Source organism: Chiloscyllium plagiosum, unplaced genomic scaffold (assembly GCF_037043375.1).
Source record: "Chiloscyllium plagiosum isolate Xiang-an unplaced genomic scaffold, Cpla_swu_hap1 HiC_scaffold_6, whole genome shotgun sequence".
NCBI classification, from domain to species: Eukaryota; Metazoa; Chordata; class Chondrichthyes; order Orectolobiformes; family Hemiscylliidae; genus Chiloscyllium; species Chiloscyllium plagiosum.
The window spans coordinates 117,804,629-117,811,214 of NW_028270144.1; the positions used below are offsets into that span (position 1 = coordinate 117,804,629).

General features: G+C 44.9%; 1 protein-coding gene across 2 annotated transcripts in view; it reads right to left on the reverse strand.

Moving 5' to 3' along the window:
- The window catches only part of LOC122550920 (E3 SUMO-protein ligase ZBED1-like), an 82,048-nt gene extending 80,463 nt beyond the window's left edge, over nucleotides 1–1,585 (reverse strand). For both annotated transcript variants that reach the window (XM_043692375.2, XM_043692374.2), the window contains exon 1: nucleotides 706–1,585. The gene's annotated coding sequence lies outside the window, so the exon portion shown is untranslated. The remainder of the gene's footprint in view (nucleotides 1–705) is intronic.
- Between the last annotated feature and the right edge of the window lie 5,001 nt (nucleotides 1,586–6,586).

Consider the following 6,586-nt stretch of genomic DNA (forward strand, 5'->3'; position numbering starts at 1 on the left):
ACTGGACCCGAAACATGAACTCTGACTTCTCTCCATCGACGCTGCCAGACCTGCTGAGCTTTACCAGCAACTTCTGTTTTAGTTTCTGATTTCCAGCATCCGATACAAGTACAACATTTAAAAGGCATCTGGACGGGTATATAAAAAGGAAAGCTTTGGCCAAATGCTGGGAAATGGGACTAGATTAATTTAGGATACCTGTATCTGGTTGGCATGAACGATTTGGACGGAACGGTCAGTTCCCGTGCTGTGCATCTCTATGACTCTATCCGCAATTCTTTTGGGTTTTATTTTAAATACAACGTAAACAAATTGCTCCAAGGAAAGTTCTCCGTCTTCTGAGAGAAAGTAGCGAGTTCATCTCTCACTCTGTCTTAGCGATAAACCGTACAATAATATTTTGCACATTTCTGAGGCTCACTGCATTCTGATTATAGGGTGCGATAAATCATTTATCAACACCTAAGGGTGCGGAGGGTGGGGTGAGGGGTGGGGGGGTGTTGTCTGTCGCAGATGTAGCCTGGTTTACTAACATCAACCGGTTGTTTAGTCGCATTGTCCAAAACAAGGAGGACTGTTTACGTTTCGTTGTTTGAGCTGCGTATTTTATGTTTTTAAAATAGGTTAGTGGGAAGAATGGGAGTGAGGTGGTTGTGGTTGTAGGGGGTGGGTTGGGGAGGGGGGAGGTTCGGTTAGTGTACTCACCGTTCCGTCAGTTTCTTCCCTCGCTGTTCAATGTCAGTTCGTCCTCAGCGTGCTTCGCCTTCCGAATCAGATACCGTGATCACAATCCACATCACGACAGATGTACCAGAGGATCACGTAAAGAATTAGCAGGATGGCGAAAATAAACAGCGCAACTAGAATAGCCTTTGTCACCGGAGAGATCAGAGACTGCATGACATCCAGAACTCCTGGATCTGAGCGTATCCGACCCCAGGAGACAGCGATAAAATATTGAAAAAAAAATCTCAAGCAGCCTCTGACAAGGTAGCCCGATGCAAGGTTCAAAGCGCACTAGACACTGAGGCAAAATATCTGCAACAAGGGTTTTTTTTTTCTCTTGAGTGACAAATCAGGCAGAGGTTTCTGTTTTTTGTTTAAAGATAAACAATACAGGTAGCTCCCTCGCCGCTATCCAGGAAACGATCAATTCCAAATTAGCACATCCAATACTGACATGGTTGCATGAAAGAAATCGCCTCAGATAAGATACACACAAGAGAGAGTCTGGGAGGAAAACAGAGATCCGCTCTCGAGCCAGAGTGTTCGGCCAGAGAAATAAAACTATCTCAGTCTTTCAGATGTACACGTTGGGGAGAATTTAAAAAAAAACTCACACAGCGAACGCCCGCAAACGTTTGGGATTCACTTCCCTCCTCTGTCTCTTTCTTTCTCTCACTCACACACACTGCTGAAGGTGGAATGTGTCAAGCAGAGCCGAGAGGTGGATAAAAAGTTGAGGTTTCTAATGCTTGCCGGGCCAGGCATTCAGTCACTTAGCGTGGAGAAGTGTGTGTGTGTGTGAAATACATTGATTGGTATTCCAGAAAGGAGACCTTCCCAAACGCGCTGTTGATTGCAAATGATTACGGTTCTCTCCCTGTCTCTCTCACTCTATCTCTCCGTTGTGCCGTTGATTGTACGCCTGTATTTTTTTTTGTCCCAGTCTTTATTTAAATATCTTACATATGGGTGGATTTGACCCCCCCATGATCCCCAGGGGATTTACTGCAAACAGGAAGATAAACCGGGCCACGCTGGAAATTCAACAATTCATTTCACGCCTTAGTGCATTCGCTGCAGTCTCAGGCCGGATAGCTCCACTCTTGTCAATCATAACGCCGTGGGGAGGGGAAGGAGGGCGGGGGGATAGGGATATATATAAAGGGAAACCTCATAATACGAGTCACTTACCAACTCCCCCCCCCCCCCCCCCGCCCCCTGTTAAAATCCCGACCAGAACGGATCGATGGCGCGATTCTTTCGTGTACTTGACACGGCAGCACCGGGTTTTGTACGCAGTTTGATGAACTGACCTGTTGTCTAAGGTTCAGTGGCGCGGGTATATCCTTTTACTTTTCCTCCGCTTTGCCCTCTGCAAGTTTTGTGTGTTTGTGTGTGTTTTTATTATTAACTCGAGTCCGCTTGGCTGCTTAACTGAACGGGGGCTGTGAAATTACTGTATCCAAACCAGTCACCCACACCCCCCTCTCTCCCCCCCCCCCCGACTAAAGTTTAATTGTGAAATTGTTGGTATCGATTTGATTTTTGGTGTGTGCGTGTTTTTGTGTGTGTGTTGCTGGGGGGGTGGGCAGATTTTCCAATGAGCTGCCTGAGTCCCCGGTTGCTGTTTGGACGCGAGCATGCTTTCAACCAGAGATTGTTTTCAGATGCTTTTTACGCGCTCCAGGAGTGTCCCTCCCTCACAGGAGGGAGGGTAGGTCAGGCCGCCTCCGCCTCTCCGCTTTAGAGCTGTTTGTGCAAATTGGAATGGGAGCAACACAAGGGCAAGTTGGAAGCAGTTTGCAGAATTACTGGCCATCCTTATGACAGCTGGGTTAGAGACAAAACAAAAACTGCAGATGCTGGAATCCCAAAGTAGTCGAGCAGGTTGGAAGAAAACAGTAAGCCTGGCAGCATCAGGAGCTGGAGAAGTCGACGTTTCGGATATAACGCTTCTTCAGGACTAGATGATCCTGTTTTTATAGTTATGACAGCAGGTTAACCAGAAATGGCAAAGGCACTGTTCTGTGGAAGGGTCACTGAACTGGAAACATTATCTCTGATTTCTCTTAGGAGATGCTGGAGATCAGAGTTGATAGTGAGTTGCTGGAAAAGCAGAGCAGGTCAGGCAGCATCCGAGGAGCAGCGGATGCTGCCTTGACCTGCTCTGCTTTTCCAGCAACACACACTGATTTCTCTTAGCAGAGGCTGCCAGATCTGCTGAGCTTTTCCAGTAATTTCAGTTTTTGTTTCTGATTTACAACAGCTCTTTTGCTTTCTATATGGCAAATGCAGTTTTGCTTTCGAGCTAACCTGGGGTTTTCCTTTATTGACCTGCCATTATTCCATCATGCATCCTCTTTTTGCCCTCCTAATTGCATAGAATCTTTGCCGTGCTGAAAGGGGGCATTCAGCCCATCAAGTCTGCACCTACCCGCCAAAGAGCGTAAACAAAAACAAAGATCCGTCAGCATCTGTGAAGACGTGGTGAATAGCTGTTAATGGAGACGAAAGCATCCCACCCATCATGCTCCACCTCTCTCCCACCCCACCCTATCCCTGGAACCCTGCTAATCCACCAAACCTGTATATCCTGGACACTATAGGCCAATCCACCTTACCTGCACATCTTTGAACTCTGTGTGGCATCTTAATAAACACACACACACGTCCATGTGTGCCTCATCTTCATTTAATATCAATTGATACATTTGATTTTAAACATCTAGTCCCAAGATGAAGTAGTTTTCCTCTTCATTCATTCACGGGAGGTGGGAATTGGTGGCTGGGTTGGCACTTATTGTCCTTCTGTAATTGAAGAGGCAGTATTGAGCCCCCTTCTGGGACCACTGCAGCTCAGTGGGGTGCAAATGCACCCACAGGTGCTGTAAGGAAATTTGAACAAATGACAGTGAAGGCAGGGCAATGTATTTCCAAGTCAGGTGCTATGGCCTTAGATGGGGATCTTGTATGTGGCAGTGCTCCCTTTTATCTGCAGCCCTTGTCCCTGGTGGTAAAGATTACAGCTTTGGAAAATGCTGTCAAAGGAGGCTTGGTGAATTTCTGCAGTGTATCTTGTGGATGGTGCACACTGCTGCCACTGTGTATCAATGGTAAAAGCAAGGATTGTTCAAAGTATTACACGGGATGCATTCCAAGCAGGCTGCTTTGTCTTGGATAGTGTAGAGCTTCTTGAGTGCTATTGGAGCTGCACTCATGTAGGCCAGTGGGGAGCAAATCATCCTCTTGACTTGTGCATTGTAGGTGGTGGAAAGACTTTGGAGAGTCCGGAAGGTTAGCGATCAAGGGTTAGCTACACCAGGGTATGTAAACAAAAATCACTTATTCTAAAGTAATCAATTCTGCTCTCATTATTTATACTTCCTTCTTAAACTCCTATGTCCACTCCTATATAAAAACCTCACACTTATCTTTATTAAACTCCATTTGCCATTTCTCAACCCACCTCCCCAGCTGATCAAGGTCCTGCTGCAATTTCTGATAATCTTCCTCACTGTCCATGATACCGCCTATTTTAGTGTCATCTGCAAACTTACTAATCATGCATTTCCATCCAAATCATTGATATAGATAACAAACAGCAATGGGACCAGACTTGGCAAAGGCCTTGCTGAAATCCATGCAGACTATATCCAACACCCTGCTCTCATCACCTTCCTGGTCACTTCATCAAAGAATTCTAATAAATTTATGAGGCATGATCTCCCACTTACACACAAAGCCATGCTGACTATTCCTAATCAAGCACTGTCTTCCAAATGCACGTAAATCTTATCTCAGAATCTTCTCAAGTAATTTATCTACTAGAGATGTTAGGCTTACTGATGTGTAAGTTCCTATGTCCACTTCTATATAGAAACTGCCTGCACAAACATAGATCATAGAATCCCTACAGTGTTGAAACAAGCCATCTGGCTCAACAAGTCGAAGTTGACCCTCCGAAGAGTATCCCCGACTAATGCCCCTAGTCTATACATCTCTGAACACAATGGCCAATTTAGCACGTCTAATTCACCTAACCTGCACATCTTTGGACTGTGGGAGGAAACCAGAGCAGCCAGAGGAAACCCATGCAGACACGGAGAGAATGTGCAAACTCCACACAGACAGTCATCCAAGGCGAGAACTGGAGCTCAGTCCCTGGCACTGTGCAGCAGCAATGCTAACCACTGAGCCACCATGCCACCCACATGTTATGATATAATCACACATTTTTTCAGAGGCTGCACAACAGGACAGTAGGGATTGTAATGTGAGAGTTTAAAAAGACAGCTGCCATTAAAGGGAATGTGTCATAGAGTTATAGAGTCCTATAGCATGGAGACAGGCCTTTAGGCCTAAACTGGTCTATGCCGACCAAAATGTCCATCCACACTAACCCCATTTCCCTGCACTTGGCCCATATCATTCTAAACTTTCCTATCCATATATTTGTCCAAATGCCTTTTAAATGTTGTTAATGTACCTGTCTCAACCACTTCTGCTGGCAAATCATTCCATATGCCTACCACCCTGTGAGTAAAATTTTTGTCCCTCAGGTTCCCTTTTATGCTTCCCTGCTAACCTTAAACTTTGGAAAAAAGACTGAGTGTATTCACCCTATCCATGCCTCTCATGATCTTATACATTTCTATAAGATCTCCCCTCAGGCTGCTATACTGTAAAGAAAGAAGTCATACTTGTCCAACCTGTCCTTATAACTCAGACAGTTGAGTCCTGGCAACATCCTTGCAAATTTCTTCTGCACTCTTGTCCATTTAATAACAAGCTTTCTGTAGCAAGGTGACCAAAACTGGAGACAATACCCCAAGTGTGGCCTCACTAACATCCTGTACAACTGCAGCATGACTTCCCAGCTTCTATACTCAATGCCCTGACTGATGAAGGCCAGTGTGCCAATAGCCTTCTTCACTGCCCTTTTTATTTGTGACTCCACTTTCAGAGAACCGTACACCTAAACTCCGAGATCCTGCTGTTCCGCCACACTCATTAAGGCCCTACCATTCACCATGAAACTCCTAACTTGATTTGACTTTCCAAAATGCAAGACCTCACACATCTATATTAAACTCCATTTGCCATTTCTCAGCCCACTTCCCCAGCTGATCAAGGTCCTGCTGCAATTTCTAATAATCTTTCTCACTGTCCATGATACCGCCTATTTAATGTCATCTGGAAACTTACGAATCATGCATTTCCATCCAAATCATTGTTATAGAAAACAAACAGCAATGGGCCTTGCTGAAATCTATATAAGCTACGTCTACCACCCTGCTTTCGTCACCTTCCTGGTCACTTCATCAAAGAACTCCCAAATTTATGAGGCATTATCTCCCACACACAAAGACATGCTGACTATTCCTAATCAAACACTGTCATTCCAAATGCATGTATATCTTATCTTCTCAAGTAACTTATCTACCAGAGATGTTAGGCTTACTGGTCTATAGTTCCCAGCTTTTTCTTTGCAGCCCTTCTTGAATAAGGGCACAACATTCGTTACCCTCCAGTCTGCTGGGACCTAACGATGATGCAAAACTATCAGGGCCCCCGCAATTTCTTCTCTAGCTTCCTGCAGTGTTCGTCGATATATCTGGTAAGGACCAGGAGATTTATCTGTTTTCATGCATTCTAATACATCCAACACCTCTTCTACTGTGATGTAGACTGTCCCCAAGATATGACCACTAACTTCCCTAAGTTCACAAGTCCTCATGTCTTTTTTCATGGTAAACACAGAGGAGAAATATTCATTGATAACCTTGCCCATCTCCTGTAGTTTTACATATACATGTCCACTTTGGTCCTTGAGAGATCCAATTCTCTCTCTAGTTATTCT